Here is a 17294-nt window from a genome sequence, read left to right as displayed (position 1 = left end):
GTGGGGTTTCTCGCATTGGCTCTTCCCAGGCCCGGTTGTTGGGTGCGCTCCCACCCTGGCGCGCGCGAAGTTGGAAGTTGGGTTAATTGCCCGGGCGCGCACCTTCGCCAGGGTGGGCACCTTGGTGCGCACACCTTGGCTGGGCTGCGCACCAGGGCGGGCTCAAGATGGCACCAGCATTCCCTTTTTCTCACTATCTTTCAAAACGGAAATTTTAAAATCTCGTTTTTTTTTTGCCTTTTATGGAAATTAGTGAAGGCATCGCATCAAAGGTGCGCACCTCGCTGCCCACCTTGGTGTGCTCCGAGGTGCCCACCACGGTGCGCAACGCCGGTGCGAACCCGGGAGCGCCCCGATGTGTGCTCCAAGGTGCGGCGTGCACGAAGTCGGACCCCGGTTTGCCCCGGGTGCGCACCTCGCGTGCACCTTGGTGCGCACACCTTGGCTGGGTTGCGCGGCCTGGTGGGCACCATGGTGCGCACCAAGGAGCGCTCCGAAGTGTGCTCCAAGGTGCGGCGTGCACGAAGTCGGAGCCCGGTTTGCCCCGGGTACGCACCTTCGCCGGGGTGGGCACCTCGGCTGGGTTGCGCGCCCTGGTGCGCACCAAGGAGCGCTCCGAAGTGTGCTCCAAGGTGCGGCGTGCACGAAGTCGGAGCCCGGTTTGCCCCGGGTGCGCACCTCGCGTGCACCTTCGGCGGGGTTGCGCGCCCTGGTGGGCACCATGGTGCGCACCAAGGAGCGCTCCGAAGTGTGCTCCAAGGTGCGGCGTGCACGAAGTCGGAGCCCGGTTTGCCCCGGGTGCGCACCTCGCGTGCACCTTCGGCGGGGTTGCGCGCCCTGGTGGGCACCATGGTGCGCACCAAGGAGCGCTCCGAAGTGTGCTCCAAGGTGCGGCGTGCACGAAGTCGGAGCCCGGTTTGCCCCGGGTGCGCACCTCGCGTGCACCTTCGCCGCGGTGGGCACCATGGCGTGCACGAAGTCGGAGCCCGGTTTGCCCCGGGTGCGCACCTCGCGTGCACCTTCGCCGGGGTGGGCACCTCGGCTGGGTTGCGCGCCCTGGTGCGCACCAAGGAGCGCTCCGAAGTGTGCTCCAAGGTGCGGCGTGCACGAAGTCGGAGCCCGGTTTGCCCCGGGTGCGCACCTCGCGTGCACCTTCGCCAGGGTGGGCACCTCGGTGCGCACACCTTCTCAATGTTTTCTTGCCTTTTCTGGAAATTGGTGAAGGCAGCGCATCAAAGGTGCGCACCTCGGTGTGCTCCGAGGTGCGAACCCGAGAGCGCTCCGAGGTGCCCACGAAGTCGAAAGTCGGGTTAATTGCATTGTTTTCCCCGGGTGCGCTCCGAGGTGCGCAACATCGGCGCGCACCAAGGAGGGCTCCGAAGTGTGCTCCAAGGTGCGCACGATGGCGTGCACCTCTGGTGCGCACGATTCGGAGCTCGGTTTGACCGGGGTGCGCACACCTTGGCTGGGTTGCGCACCTTTTGTGCGCTCCAAGGTGCGCACGAAGTCGGAGCTCGGTTTGCCCCGGGTGCGCACCTTCGCCAGGGTGCGCACCTTGATGCGCACGCCTTGGCTGGGCTGCGCACCTTGGTGGGCGCCATGGTGCGCACCTTTCGTGCGCTCCAAGGTGCGCACGAAGTCGGAGCTCGGTTTGCCCCGGGTGCGCACCTTGGTGGGCGCCATGGTGCACTCCGAGGTGCCCAAGATTGGTGCGCACCAAGGAGCGCTCCGAAGTGCGCTCCAAGGTGCGCGCGAAGTCGAAAGTTGGGTTAATTGTCCGGTTTGCCTCGGGTGCGCACCTTGCGTGCACCTTCGCCAGGGTGGGCGCCTTGGTGCGCACACCTTGGCTGGGCTGCGCACACCTTGGCACCCGCGTTTCCTTCATTTTAAATTTTTTTTTTTTACAATCTCTCAAGTGGGAAATTCTATAATCTCAACTTTTTTTGCCTTTTCAGGAAACTTTTGAATGGAGCGCATCATTGGTGCGCTCCGAAGTGTGCTCCAAAGCTCTCTCCAGCTGCGTGCACCTGCCCCGGCCGCGCACCCGGCCCCGCCCAGCTTCGCTCACCTGTCCCGGGCGTCTGGTGCGGAACCTTAGAGTAAGAAACATCACCGTGCACCTTGGCCAACGTGCGCGACTCGACCGAGCGCGCACTGGCCGAGGTGCACACCGATTTCACCTGGGTGCGCGCGCAGCACCTCGGGCGCACCGGGGTGCGCGCACAACGCCCGGGTTGCACCGTGGCCTGTGTGCTCGGGGCGCCTCGGGTGCGCGCTCGGTGTCGCCCCCGCGCGCGCGGTAGTGCGGGCAGCGCACCCCGGCCCGGCCCGGCCCCGACGAGAACGCAAACGGGCAAAAGGTTTATTCAAATAGCATTGCGATGCCCGGCGAAAAACTAAAAAAGGGTGCAACACCGGGACTTCCCGGGAGGTCACCCATCCCAGTACTACTCCGGCCCAAGCGCGCTTAACTGCGGAGTTCTGATGGGATCCGGTGCACTAACGCTGGTATGATCGCACCCGTTATGAGCTTGTCGCAGTGTGTACTTAGCAAACCGCGACCCACGTGCGAATCCACCCCGGCCACCCACCCCCGTCGAGGTGCACACCCTCCCTCGCGAAGTGCGCCCCGTTCGCCAAGTGTGAGCCCTGCCCGGGTGCGCGCACCTTGCTAGGGCGTCGGGTGTGCACCCGGCCCGGCCTACGTGCGTGCACCTGTAGGGGGCGTCGTGTGCGTGCAGTGTCCCGTCTGCAACGCGGTGCCCACACACCACCTCGGGCGCAACGACCTGCGCTCACATGTGGGCCGAGTGCACCTTGGTGCATGTTCGGGGCGCCTCGGGTGCACGCTCGATCTTGCCCCGGTGCACCAAGGCGCTCGGTTTGCCCCGGGTGCGCACTTGGTGCAAGGTGGGCACCCAAAATAGGGATCAAGCACCAAAACACAAGTTTCGGGATGCAAAATGGGACCCAAGGACCACAAATGCGTTCCAAGACCCATGATGGGTCCACGAGAACAAAAATGTGTTCCGAGACTTAATAAACAAATATTGGGTTTTAGGAGAAGAAACATGCTCTGATGCCCAAAACGAGAATCGACCCCGAAAAGGCCACAGGCCAAAAGTGGGATGCGAGACAAAAAAAAATGGGACCCGAGGACCAAAATTGGGTTCCCAGGTCGAAGACAGGGCAACCGGACAAGAAACGACCTCTAAGGCTCGAAATGAGTCCCGACGACTAAAACTTGACAAGAAGCACCCATCAGGCACCCAACTCGACACCCATGGGATGCCGACCCACCCGGGCTTCCACCTAGCACACCTTGGCACCCACCCACCCTCGCACCCAACCTCGCACCCAACTTAGCACCTTTGAACCCACATTGGCACTCACCCTGACCCTGGCACCTTGGAACCCACATTGGCACTCACCTTGACCCTGGCACCCACCTTTGCACTCACCTTGGGACCCACCCTGGCTCCCACCTCGGCACCCACCCAGACACCCACCTTGGTTCCTTGGCACCCACCTTGGATCCTTGGCACCCACCCCGACACCCACCTTGGCACGCAACTTGGCTACTTGCCACCCACCTTGGCTCCTTGACGCCCACCCCGACAACCACCCCGTGACCTACCCTGGCTAGGGTTGGTGCACACCCACCCTGGTGCCCACCTTGGCACCCACCCTATGACCCACCTTGGCACGCACCTTAGTACCCACCCCGTTACCCACCCTAGGACCCACCCCGTGACCCACCTTGGCCAGGGTGGGTGCCTTGGTGCGCACAACTTGCCTGGGCTGCACACCAGGGCGGGCTCAAGATGGCACCCGCGTTCCGTTTTTTTCACTATCTTTCAAAACGGAAATTTTAAAATCTCATTTTTTTCTTTTTTTTGCCTTTTCTGGAAATTAGTGAAGGCAGCGCATCAAAGGTGCGCAATGCTGGTGCGAACCCGGGAGCGCTCCGATGTGTGCTCCAAGGTGCGGCGTGCACGAAGTCCGAGCCCGGTTTGCCCCGGGTGCGCACCTCGCGTGCACCTTCGCCGGGGTGAGCACCTTGGCTGGGTTGCGCGCCCTGGTGCGTACCAAGGAGCGCTCTGAAGTGTGCTCCAAGGTGCGGCGTGCACGAAGTCGGAGCCCGGTTTGCCCCGGGTGTGCACCTCGGGTGCGCACCTCGCGTGCACCTTCGCTGCGGTGGGCACCTTGGCTGGGTTGCGCGCCTTGGTGGGCACCATGCAGTGCACGAAGTCGGAGCCCGGTTTGCCCCGGGCGCGCACCTCCGCCAGGGTGGGCACCTTGGTGCGCACAACTTGCCTGGGCTGCGCATCAGGAAGGGCTCAAGATGGCACCCGCGTTCCGTTTTTTTCACTATCTTTCAGAACGGAAATTTTAAAATATCGTTTTTTTTTGCCTTTTCTGGAAATTAGTGAAGGCAGCGCATCAAAGGTGCGCAACGCTGGTGCGAACCTGGGAGCGCTCCGATGTGTGCTCCAAGGTGCGGCGTGCACGAAGTCGGAGCCCGGTTTGCCTCGGGTGCGCCCTGGTGGGCACCATGGTGCGCACCAAGGAGCGCTCCGAAGTGTGCTCCAAGGTGCGGCCTGCACGAAGTCGGAGCCCGGTTTGCCCCGGGTGTGCACCTCGGGTGGGCACCTTGGTGCGCATGCCTTGCCTGGGCTGCGCACCAGGGCGGGCTCAAGATGGCACCCGCGTTCCTTTTTTTTCACTATCTTTCAAAACGGAAATTTTAAAATCTCATTTTTTTTTGCCTTTTTCTGGAAATTAGTGAAGGCAGCGCATCAAAGGTGCGCACCTCGCTGCCCACCACGGTGCGCAACGCCGGTGGGCACCCGGGAGTGCTTCGAAGTGTGCTCCAAGGTGCTGCGTGCACGTTGTCGGAGCCCGGTTTGCCCCGGGTGCGCACCTCGCGTGCACCTTCGTCGGGGTGGGCACCTTGGCTTGGTTTGCCCCGGCTGCGCTCCGAAGCGGGGTTATTGGAGCGCCGCCTCTTTTTTTGTCGGAGCGTTTGGTGGGGTTTCTCGCATTGGCTCTTCCGAGGCCCGGTTGCCACCCTGGCGCGCACGAAGTCGGAAGTAGGGTTAATTGCCCGGGTGCGCACCTTTGCCAGGGTGGCACCTTACCTGGGCTGCGCACCAGGGCGGGCTCAAGATGGCACGCGCGTTCCGTTTTTTTCACTATCTTTCAAAACGGAAATTTTAAAATCTCCTTTTTTTTTTGCCTTTTCTGGAAATTAGTGAAGGCAGCGCATCAAAGGTGCGCACCTCGCTGCCCACCTTGGTGTGCTCTGAGGTGCGCACCCGGGAGCGCTACGAAGTGTGCTCCAAGGTGCGGCGTGCACGTTGTCGGAGCCCGGTTTGCCCCGGGTGCGCACCTCGCCTGCACCTTGGCCGGGGTGGGCACCTTGGCTGGGTTTGCCCAGGGTGCGCTCCGAAGCGGGGTTACTGGAGCGCCCCCTCTTTTTTTGTCAGAGAGTTTGGTGGGGTTTCTCGCATTGGCTCTTCCCAGGCCCGGTTGTTGGGTGCGCTCCCACCCTGGCGCGCGCGAAGTTGGAAGTTGGGTTAATTGCCCGGGCGCGCACCTTCGCCAGGGTGGGCACCTTGGTGCGCAAACCTTGGCTGGGCTGCGCACCAGGGCGGGCTCAAGATGGCACCAGCATTCCCTTTTTCTCACTATCTTTCAAAACGGAAATTTTAAAATCTCGTTTTTTTTTTGCCTTTTATGGAAATTAGTAAAGGCATCGCATCAAAGGTGCGCACCTCGCTGCCCACCTTGGTGTGCTCCGAGGTGCCCACCACGGTGCGCAACGCCGGTGCGAACCCGGGAGCGCCCCGATGTGTGCTCCAAGGTGCGGCGTGCACGAAGTCGGACCCCGGTTTGCCCCGGGTGCGCACCTCGCGTGCACCTTGGTGCGCACACCTTGGCTGGGTTGCGCGGCCTGGTGGGCACCATGGTGCGCACCAAGGAGCGCTCCGAAGTGTGCTCCAAGGTGCGGCGTGCACGAAGTCGGAGCCCGGTTTGCCCCGGGTGCGCACCTTCGCCGCGGTGGGCACCATGGCGTGCACGAAGTCGGAGCCCGGTTTGCCCCGGGTGCGCACCTCGCGTGCACCTTCGCCGGGGTGGGCACCTCGGCTGGGTTGCGCGCCCTGGTGCGCACCAAGGAGCGCTCTGAAGTGTGCTCCAAGGTGCGGCGTGCACGAAGTCGGAGCCCGGTTTGCCCCGGGTGTGCACCTCGGGTGCGCACCTCGCGTGCACCTTCGCTGCGGTGGGCACCTTGGCTGGGTTGCGCGCCTTGGTGGGCACCATGCAGTGCACGAAGTCGGAGCCCGGATTGCCCCGGGCGCGCACCTCCGCCAGGGTGGGCACCTTGGTGCGCACAACTTGCCTGGGCTGCGCACCAGGAAGGGCTCAAGATGGCACCCGCGTTCCGTTTTTTTCACTATCTTTCAGAACGGAAATTTTAAAATCTCGTTTTTTTTTGCCTTTTCTTGAAATTAGTGAAGGCAGCGCATCAAAGGTGCGCAACGCTGGTGCGAACCTGGGAGCGCTCCGATGTGTGCTCCAAGGTGCGGCGTGCACGAAGTCGGACCCCGGTTTGCCCCGGGTGCGCACCTCGCGTGCACCTTGGTGCGCACACCTTGGCTGGGTTGCGCGCCCTGGTGGGCACCATGGTGCGCACCAAGGAGCGCTCTGAAGTGTGCTCCAAGGTGCGGCGTGCACGAAGTCGGAGCCCGGTTTGCCCCGGGTGCGCACCTCGCGTGCACCTTCGCCGCGGTGGGCACCATGGCGTGCACGAAGTCGGAGCCCGGTTTGCCCCGGGTGCGCACCTCGCGTGCACCTTCGCCGGGGTGGGCACCTTGGTGTGCAGACCTTGGCTGGGTTGCGCGCCCTGGTGGGCACCATGGTGCGCACCAAGGAGCGCTCCGAAGTGTGCTCCAAGGTGCGGCCTGCACGAAGTCGGAGCCCGGTTTGCCCCGGGTGTGCACCTCGGGTGGGCACCTTGGTGCGCATGCCTTGCCTGGGCTGCGCACCAGGGCGGGCTCAAGATGGCACCCGCGTTCCTTTTTTTTCACTATCTTTCAAAACGGAAATTTTAAAATCTCATTTTTTTTTGCCTTTTTCTGGAAATTAGTGAAGGCAGCGCATCAAAGGTGCGCACCTCGCTGCCCACCACGGTGCGCAACGCCGGTGGGCACCCGGGAGTGCTTCGAAGTGTGCTCCAAGGTGCTGCGTGCACGTTGTCGGAGCCCGGTTTGCCCCGGGTGCGCACCTCGCGTGCACCTTCGTCGGGGTGGGCACCTTGGCTGGGTTTGCCCCGGCTGCGCTCCGAAGCGGGGTTATTGGAGCGCCGCCTCTTTTTTTGTCGGAGCGTTTGGTGGGGTTTCTCGCATTGGCTCTTCCGAGGCCCGGTTGCCACCCTGGCGCGCACGAAGTCGGAAGTAGGGTTAATTGCCCGGGTGCGCACCTTTGCCAGGGTGGGCACCTTACCTGGGCTGCGCACCAGGGCGGGCTCAAGATGGCACGCGCGTTCCGTTTTTTTCACTATCTTTCAAAACGGAAATTTTAAAATCTCCTTTTTTTTTTGCCTTTTCTGGAAATTAGTGAAGGCAGCGCATCAAAGGTGCGCACCTCGCTGCCCACCTTGGTGTGCTCTGAGGTGCGCACCCGGGAGCGCTACGAAGTGTGCTCCAAGGTGCGGCGTGCACGTTGTCGGAGCCCGGTTTGCCCCGGGTGCGCACCTCGCCTGCACCTTGGCCGGGGTGGGCACCTTGGCTGGGTTTGCCCAGGGTGCGCTCCGAAGCGGGGTTACTGGAGCGCCCCCTCTTTTTTTGTCAGAGCGTTTGGTGGGGTTTCTCGCATTGGCTCTTCCCAGGCCCGGTTGTTGGGTGCGCTCCCACCCTGGCGCGCGCGAAGTTGGAAGTTGGGTTAATTGCCCGGGCGCGCACCTTCGCCAGGGTGGGCACCTTGGTGCGCACACCTTGGCTGGGCTGCGCACCAGGGCGGGCTCAAGATGGCACCAGCATTCCCTTTTTCTCACTATCTTTCAAAACGGAAATTTTAAAATCTCGTTTTTTTTTTGCCTTTTATGGAAATTAGTGAAGGCATCGCATCAAAGGTGCGCACCTCGCTGCCCACCTTGGTGTGCTCCGAGGTGCCCACCACGGTGCGCAACGCCGGTGCGAACCCGGGAGCGCCCCGATGTGTGCTCCAAGGTGCGGCGTGCACGAAGTCGGACCCCGGTTTGCCCCGGGTGCGCACCTCGCGTGCACCTTGGTGCGCACACCTTGGCTGGGTTGCGCGGCCTGGTGGGCACCATGGTGCGCACCAAGGAGCGCTCCGAAGTGTGCTCCAAGGTGCGGCGTGCACGAAGTCGGAGCCCGGTTTGCCCCGGGTACGCACCTCGCGTGCACCTTCGCCGGGGTGGGCACCTCGGCTGGGTTGCGCGCCCTGGTGCGCACCAAGGAGCGCTCCGAAGTGTGCTCCAAGGTGCGGCGTGCACGAAGTCGGAGCCCGGTTTGCCCCGGGTGCGCACCTTCGCCGCGGTGCGCACCATGGCGTGCACGAAGTCGGAGCCCGGTTTGCCCCGGGTGCGCACCTCGCGTGCACCTTCGGCGGGGTTGCGCGCCCTGGTGGGCACCATGGTGCGCACCAAGGAGCGCTCCGAAGTGTGCTCCAAGGTGCGGCGTGCACGAAGTCGGAGCCCGGTTTGCCCCGGGTGCGCACCTCGCGTGCACCTTCGGCGGGGTTGCGCGCCCTGGTGGGCACCATGGTGCGCACCAAGGAGCGCTCCGAAGTGTGCTCCAAGGTGCGGCGTGCACGAAGTCGGAGCCCGGTTTGCCCCGGGTGCGCACCTCGCGTGCACCTTCGCCGCGGTGGGCACCATGGCGTGCACGAAGTCGGAGCCCGGTTTGCCCCGGGTGCGCACCTCGCGTGCACCTTCGCCGGGGTGGGCACCTCGGCTGGGTTGCGCGCCCTGGTGCGCACCAAGGAGCGCTCCGAAGTGTGCTCCAAGGTGCGGCGTGCACGAAGTCGGAGCCCGGTTTGCCCCGGGTGCGCACCTCGCGTGCACCTTCGCCAGGGTGGGCACCTCGGTGCGCACACCTTCTCAATGTTTTCTTGCCTTTTCTGGAAATTGGTGAAGGCAGCGCATCAAAGGTGCGCACCTCGGTGTGCTCCGAGGTGCGAACCCGAGAGCGCTCCGAGGTGCCCACGAAGTCGAAAGTCGGGTTAATTGCATTGTTTTCCCCGGGTGCGCTCCGAGGTGCGCAACATCGGCGCGCACCAAGGAGGGCTCCGAAGTGTGCTCCAAGGTGCGCACGATGGCGTGCACCTCTGGTGCGCACGATTCGGAGCTCGGTTTGACCGGGGTGCGCACACCTTGGCTGGGTTGCGCACCTTTTGTGCGCTCCAAGGTGCGCACGAAGTCGGAGCTCGGTTTGCCCCGGGTGCGCACCTTCGCCAGGGTGCGCACCTTGATGCGCACGCCTTGGCTGGGCTGCGCACCTTGGTGGGCGCCATGGTGCGCACCTTTCGTGCGCTCCAAGGTGCGCACGAAGTCGGAGCTCGGTTTGCCCCGGGTGCGCACCTTGGTGGGCGCCATGGTGCACTCCGAGGTGCCCAAGATTGGTGCGCACCAAGGAGCGCTCCGAAGTGCGCTCCAAGGTGCGCGCGAAGTCGAAAGTTGGGTTAATTGTCCGGTTTGCCTCGGGTGCGCACCTTGCGTGCACCTTCGCCAGGGTGGGCGCCTTGGTGCGCACACCTTGGCTGGGCTGCGCACACCTTGGCACCCGCGTTTCCTTCATTTTAAATTTTTTTTTTTTACAATCTCTCAAGTGGGAAATTCTATAATCTCAACTTTTTTTGCCTTTTCAGGAAACTTTTGAATGGAGCGCATCATTGGTGCGCTCCGAAGTGTGCTCCAAAGCTCTCTCCAGCTGCGTGCACCTGCCCCGGCCGCGCACCCGGCCCCGCCCAGCTTCGCTCACCTGTCCCGGGCGTCTGGTGCGGAACCTTAGAGTAAGAAACATCACCGTGCACCTTGGCCAACGTGCGCGACTCGACCGAGCGCGCACTGGCCGAGGTGCACACCGATTTCACCTGGGTGCGCGCGCAGCACCTCGGGCGCACCGGGGTGCGCGCACAACGCCCGGGTTGCACCGTGGCCTGTGTGCTCGGGGCGCCTCGGGTGCGCGCTCGGTGTCGCCCCCCGCGCGCGCGGTAGTGCGGGCAGCGCACCCCGGCCCGGCCCGGCCCCGACGAGAACGCAAACGGGCAAAAGGTTTATTCAAATAGCATTGCGACGCCCGGCGAAAAACTAAAAAAGGGTGCAACACCGGGACTTCCCGGGAGGTCACCCATCCCAGTACTACTCCGGCCCAAGCGCGCTTAACTGCGGAGTTCTGATGGGATCCGGTGCACTAATGCTGGTATGATCGCACCCGTTATGAGCTTGTCGCAGTGTGTACTTAGCAAACCGCGACCCACGTGCGAATCCACCCCGGCCACCCACCCCCGTCGAGGTGCACACCCTCCCTCGCGAAGTGCGCCCCGTTCGCCAAGTGTGAGCCCTGCCCGGGTGCGCGCACCTTGCTAGGGCGTCGGGTGTGCACCCGGCCCGGCCTACGTGCGTGCACCTGGAGGGGGCGTCGTGTGCGTGCAGTGTCCCGTCTGCAACGCGGTGCCCACACACCACCTCGGGCGCAACGACCTGCGCTCACATGTGGGCCGAGTGCACCTTGGTGCATGTTCGGGGCGCCTCGGGTGCACGCTCGATCTTGCCCCGGTGCACCAAGGCGCTCGGTTTGCCCCGGGTGCGCACTTGGTGCAAGGTGGGCACCCAAAATAGGGATCAAGCACCAAAACACAAGTTTCGGGATGCAAAATGGGACCCAAGGACCACAAATGCGTTCCAAGACCCATGATGGGTCCACGAGAACAAAAATGTGTTCCGAGACTTAATAAACAAATATTGGGTTTTAGGAGAAGAAACATGCTCTGATGCCCAAAACGAGAATCGACCCCGAAAAGGCCACAGGCCAAAAGTGGGATGCGAGACAAAAAAAAATGGGACCCGAGGACCAAAATTGGGTTCCCAGGTCGAAGACAGGGCAACCGGACAAGAAACGACCTCTAAGGCTCGAAATGAGTCCCGACGACTAAAACTTGACAAGAAGCACCCATCAGGCACCCAACTCGACACCCATGGGATGCCGACCCACCCGGGCTTCCACCTAGCACACCTTGGCACCCACCCACCCTCGCACCCAACCTCGCACCCAACTTAGCACCTTTGAACCCACATTGGCACTCACCCTGACCCTGGCACCTTGGAACCCACATTGGCACTCACCTTGACCCTGGCACCCACCTTTGCACTCACCTTGGGACCCACCCTGGCTCCCACCTCGGCACCCACCCAGACACCCACCTTGGTTCCTTGGCACCCACCTTGGATCCTTGGCACCCACCCCGACACCCACCTTGGCACGCAACTTGGCTACTTGCCACCCACCTTGGCTCCTTGACGCCCACCCCGACAACCACCCCGTGACCTACCCTGGCTAGGGTTGGTGCACACCCACCCTGGTGCCCACCTTGGCACCCACCCTATGACCCACCTTGGCACGCACCTTAGTACCCACCCCGTTACCCACCCTAGGACCCACCCCGTGACCCACCTTGGCCAGGGTGGGTGCACCCACCCTGGTGCCCACCTTGGCACCCACCCATCCTAGCACCCAGCCTGTGACCGGGCTTGGAACCCAACCTTGCACCCGCACCCGTCTTGGCCAGTGTGGGTGCGCACCCATCCTGGCACCCACGTTGTGACACACCCTTTAACCCACACACCCTAGCACCCACGTTGGCACCCACCTTGGAACCCAACCTAGCAACTTGGCACCCACCCCGTGACCCACCTTGGCATCCACCATAGCAGTCGCCGACTTGGCACCCACCTCGGCACCCACCTTGACACTTGTGGACCCACCTTGCCACTCACCCTAGCATCGACCCATCCTAGCACCCACCCTGGCACCTTTGCACCCTAGCACTCACCCATCCTAGCACCTAACCTGTGACCCACCTTGACACTCACCCTCGCACCCACCTTGGAACCCAACCTAGCACCCACCCACCCTGACACCAACCCTAGCACCTACCCACCCTTGCACCCACCCTGTGACCCATCTTGGCACCCACCCATCCTACCACTCAACCTATCACCCACCTTCTCACCCACCTTGGCATCCACCTTAGCACCCACCCACACTGGCACCTTGGCACCCACCTCGGGCAAGGTGGGTGCACACCCACCCTGGCACCCAATTTAGAACCCACCGAGCATGTTACCCACCTTGGCACCCACATTGCAGCCCACCCTAGTACCCACCCTATGACCCACATTGGCATCCACACCCTAGCACCCAGGCACCTCGACACCCGCCTTGACACCCACCCTAGCACTGAACCTGTGACCCACCTTGGAACTCACCCTAGAACCCACCCACCCTGTGAACCACCTTGGCATCCACCTTAGCACCCACCCACCTTGGCACCCACTCTAGCACTCACCCATCCTAACACCCAACTTGTTACCCACCTTGGCACCCGCCCTCGCGTCCACCTTGAAACCCACCCTAGCACCCACCCACGCAGGAGCCCACCTTGGCACCCAACCTAACACCCACGCATCCTGGCACCCAACTTGTGACCCACCTTGGAACCCACCCTAGTACCCACCTTTGAACCCACTATATCACCAACCCACCTTGGCACCCACCCTATGACCCTCTTTGGAATCCACCCTAGCACGCACCCACCCTGGCACCCACCATGGAGCGCACCCTAGCACCCACCCACCTCGGCACGCACCTCAACACCCACCTTGGTGTGCGCACTGCGCCAACCTCTCAAAGACCCTATGTGGTGCGCTCCAAAGTGTACACCTTTGGTGCGCTCCAAGGTGCGCACCTTTGGTGCACACCGAGGTGCACACCAAAGTGTGCACCGAGGTGAGCACCAAAGTGCACTCCAGGGTGCACACCAAGGCGTGCACCTTTGGTGCGGTCAATGCAAACGAATTCGGAAGTTGGGGTCGATGTCCTAATCGCTGCTGCAGACTACACGTATGAGAATCGGACAAATAGCTTTATATAGGGGAGGTGTTGCGTTTGATGGGTCGACTCCCCTGGTTGTGTGCACTGCACCAACTTCAAAGACCCTGTCTTGTTTAAGAAGTCAAAAGTTGGGGTGGATGTCCTAATCATTGCTGCAGTCTACGCATGTATGAGAATCAGACAAATAGCTTATATAGGGGAGGTGTTGCATTCGGTGGGTTGACTCCCCTGGTTGTGCGCACTGCGCCAACCTCAAAGACCCCGCATAGCAGAAGAAGTCGGAAGTCGGATTTTGGTGAGCACCAAGGCGTGCACCTTTGGTGCGGTCAACGCAGACGAATTCAGAAGTTGGGGTGGATGTCCTAATCGTTGTTGCAGGCTACACATGTATGAGAATCAGACAAATAGCTTATATAGGGGAGGTGTTGGGTTTGATGGGTCAACTCCCTTGGTTGTGCGCATTACGCCAACCTCAAAGACCTTGTTTTCGTTAAGAAGTCAAAAGTTGGGGTCAATGTCCTAATGGCTCCTGCAGGCTACACATGTATGAGAATCGGACAAATAGCTTATATAGGGGAGGTGTTGGGTTTGATGGGTCGACTCCCCTGGTTGTGCGCATTACGTCAACCTCAAAGACCTTGTTTTCGTTAAGAAGTCAAAAGTTGGGGTCGATGTCCTAATTGCTCCTGTAGACTACACATGTATGAGAATCAGACAAATAGCTTATATAGGGGAGGTGTTGGGTTTGATGGGTTGACTCCCCTAGTTGTTCGCATTACACCAACCTCAAAGACCTTGTTTTCGTTTAGAAGCCGAAAGTTGGGGTCGATGTCCTAATTGCTCCTGCAGGCTACGCATGTATGAGAATCAGACAAATAGCTTATATAGGGGAGGTGTTGGGTTTGATGGGTCGACTCCCCTGGTTGTGCGCATTGCGCCAACCTCAAAGACCCTGCATTGCGGATGAAGTCGAAAGTCAGAGTTTGGTGTGCTACAAGGTGTGGTCGAAGGTGCTCACCTAGGTGTGCACCTTTGGAGCACAGGAAAAGTGCCCTCCAAAAGTGCGCACCTTTGGAGTGCACAAAAGTGCCCTCCAAAAGTGCGCACCTTTGGAGCGCAGAAAAGTGCCCTCCAAAAAGTGCCCTCCAAAAGTGCGCACCTTTGGAGCGCAGAAAAGTGCCCTCCAAAAAGTGCCCTCCAAAAGTGCGCACCTTTGGAGCGCAGAAAAGTGCCCTCCAAAAAGTGCCCTCCAAAAGTGCGCACCTTTGGAGCGCAGAAAAGTGCCCTCCAAAAAGTGCCCTCCAAAAGTGCGCACCTTTGGAGCGCAGAAAAGTGCCCTCCAAAAAGTGCCCTCCAAAAGTGCGCACCTTTGGAGCGCAGAAAAGTGCCCTCCAAAAAGTGCCCTCCAAAAGTGCGCACCTTTGGAGCGCAGAAAAGTGCCCTCCAAAAAGTGCCCTCCAAAAGTGCGCACCTTTGGAGCGCAGAAAAGTGCCCTCCAAAAAGTGCCCTCCAAAAGTGCGCACCTTTGGAGCGCAGAAAAGTGCCCTCCAAAAAGTGCCCTCCAAAAGTGCGCACCTTTGGAGCGCAGAAAAGTGCCCTCCAAAAGTGCGCACTTTTGGTGCGCACCAAGGCGCTGGTTCGGTCGTTGCAGGCGAGTTCGGAAGTTGGGGTCGATGTCCTGAGCGGAGGTGCAAACTACACAGGTGTCGGAATCGGACAAATAGCTTATATAGGGGAGGTGTATGCTTCGATGGGTCGACTCCCCAGGTTGAGCGCACCGCGCCAACCTCAAAGACCCTACGGTATGGATGAAGTCGGAAGTTGGGTCCGATGACCGATTCGATTAGTAGGTATGCTCATGAGGTCGGAATTTGGGTCCGATGACCTGCCATGTGCAGGAAGGCGAATGTTGACACTGTGCGTTGCAAGGTGCACACCAAGGCGCTGGTGCGGTCTTTTTAGTCGAGTTCGGAAGTTGGGGTCGATGTCCTGATCGGAGGTGCAAGCTACACAGGTGTGGGAATCGGACAAATAGCTTATATAGGGGAGGTGTATGCTTCGTTGGGTCGACTCCCCGGGTTGAGCGCACCGCGCCAACCTCAAAGACCCTACGGTATGGATGAAGTCGGAAGTTGGGTCCGATGACCGATTCGATATGTAGGCATACTCGCGAGGTCGGAATTTGGGTCCGATGACCTGCCACGTGCAGGAAGGCGAATGTTGGCACTGTGCGTTGCAAGGTGCGCACCAAGGCGCTGGTTCGGTCGTTGGAGGCGAGTTCGGAAGTTGGGGTCGATGTCTTGATCGGAGGTGCAAACTACACAGGTGTGGGAATCGGACAAATAGCTTATATAGGGGAGGTGTATGCTTCGTTGGGTCGACTCCCCGGGTTGAGCGCACCGCGCCAACCTCAAAGACCCTACGGTATGGATGAAGTCGGAAGTTGGGTCCGATGACCGATTCGATATGTAGGCATACTCGCGAGGTCGGAATTTGGGTCCGATGACCTGCCATGTGCAGGAAGGCGAATGTTGGGACTGTGCGTCGCAAGGTGCGCACCAAGGCGCTGGTGCCGTCGTTGCAGTCGAGTTCGGAAGTTGGGGTCGATGTCCTGGTCAGAGGTGCAAACTACACAGGTGTGGGAATCGGACAAATAGCTTATATAGGGGAGGTGTATGCTTCGATGGGTCGACTCCCTGGGTTGAGCGCACCGCGCCAACCTCAAAGACCCTACAGTATGGATGAAGTCGGAAGTTGGGTCCGATGACCGATTCGATACGTAGGCATATTGGCGAGGTCTGAATTTGTGTCCGATGACCTGCCATGCGCAGGAAGGCGGAATTTGGGTCCGATGACCGAGTTGATGGCGTGCCATGCGCAGAAAGGCGGAATTTGGGTCCGATGACCGAGTTGATGTTGATGGCCCGCCATGCACAGGAAGGCGGAATTTGGGTCCGATGACCGATTTGAAGGCGTGCCATACGCAAAAAGGCGGAGTTTGGGTCCGATGACCGAGTTGATATTGATGGCCCGCCATGCGCAGGAAGGCGGAATTTGGGTCCGATGACCTGACATACGCATGGAGTCCGACTCGGGGGCCGATGTTCGATTCGATGACTTGCATTGTGGGTAAAGTCGGAAGTTGTGGTCTTTGACCCGATTCGATGACCAGACTTCGGCTGCTTGAGAATCGGACAAATAACTTATATAGGGGAGGTAGTGTTCTCGAGCATCCTCCCCCCGTGCCCGTTTATGTCGATTGATGCTGGTGCTCGACTGGTTGGAGCGCTCGGATGCAAAAATCTTGCACCAGGATTTATCGATTGTGATGGACACGGCAAGTCTCCTGATTGCTATGCAGGAGCTCATCGTGAATCTCTATGCGGCCTTGGTATGGACTCGACCTGCGGAATGGTTCGGCAATGGTAGTCGCTCCAACACGTCCTTGCAATGGCCACAGAGGTGATTCGACTAGAGCTCCAGTCTAGCTTTTGGGTTGCTTGGCGGACTGGTATAGCCGCGATCGAGTTCCGGCCATGAACGTTTTAGATAGCTCTTGGGCTTTCTGGGACGGAAGTCGGAAGTTTGGGCTGTTGTCCGATTTGATGACCATTCTTCGGATGTGTGAGAATCGGACAAATAACTTATATAGGGGACTGTGTTGTCTCACGCAGCCCCCTCCGTGCCCCTCTATCTCGACCGATGTTGGTGCTTGAAAGGGTTGGGATCGCTCGGATTTATAAACGTGCACCACCATTTGTCGAGTGTGAGGGACGCGGCAGGTCTCCTAAATGCTATGCGGGCGCTCTCTGAGAATCTCTATCCGGCCTCGACACAGACTAGTCTTGCTGAATGGTTTGGCACTGGTAGTCGATCCAACACGTCGTTGTTGTGGCCGCCTAGGCGATTCGATTCGAGCCCCCGTCTAGCTTTTGGGTTGCTTGGCGGATTTTGCCCTATCCGCAAGTGAGCTCGGTCCCTAAACGTTCGAGAAACCCGATTGCTATGCGCCGACTCTCTTTCTTGCGAGCCTCCATCTAGCTTTTGGGTCTCTACGGAACGGAAGTCGGAATCTGGGACCGTTGTTTGATTCGACGAGGCAGACTACGGTTGTGCGAGAATCGGACAAATAACTTATATAGGGGAGGTGTTGACTGG

At 60.4% G+C, this 17294-nt stretch overlaps 2 non-coding genes across 2 annotated transcripts; both read right to left on the bottom strand.

Moving 5' to 3' along the window:
• Window positions 1-2403: 2403 nt before the first annotated feature.
• Window positions 2404-2522, bottom strand: LOC131864422 (5S ribosomal RNA). The gene has a single exon (XR_009363229.1). It is a non-coding gene; the product is annotated as a 5S ribosomal RNA (ribosomal RNA).
• Window positions 2523-10340: 7818 nt separating this feature from the next.
• On the bottom strand, window positions 10341-10459 carry LOC131864433 (5S ribosomal RNA). The gene has a single exon (XR_009363240.1). It is a non-coding gene; the product is annotated as a 5S ribosomal RNA (ribosomal RNA).
• Window positions 10460-17294: the final 6835 nt, after the last annotated feature.

This window comes from Cryptomeria japonica, unplaced genomic scaffold, assembly GCF_030272615.1.
Source record: "Cryptomeria japonica unplaced genomic scaffold, Sugi_1.0 HiC_scaffold_85, whole genome shotgun sequence".
Classification (NCBI taxonomy): domain Eukaryota; kingdom Viridiplantae; phylum Streptophyta; class Pinopsida; order Cupressales; family Cupressaceae; genus Cryptomeria; species Cryptomeria japonica.
This window is presented reverse-complemented; position numbering and strand designations above follow the sequence as displayed.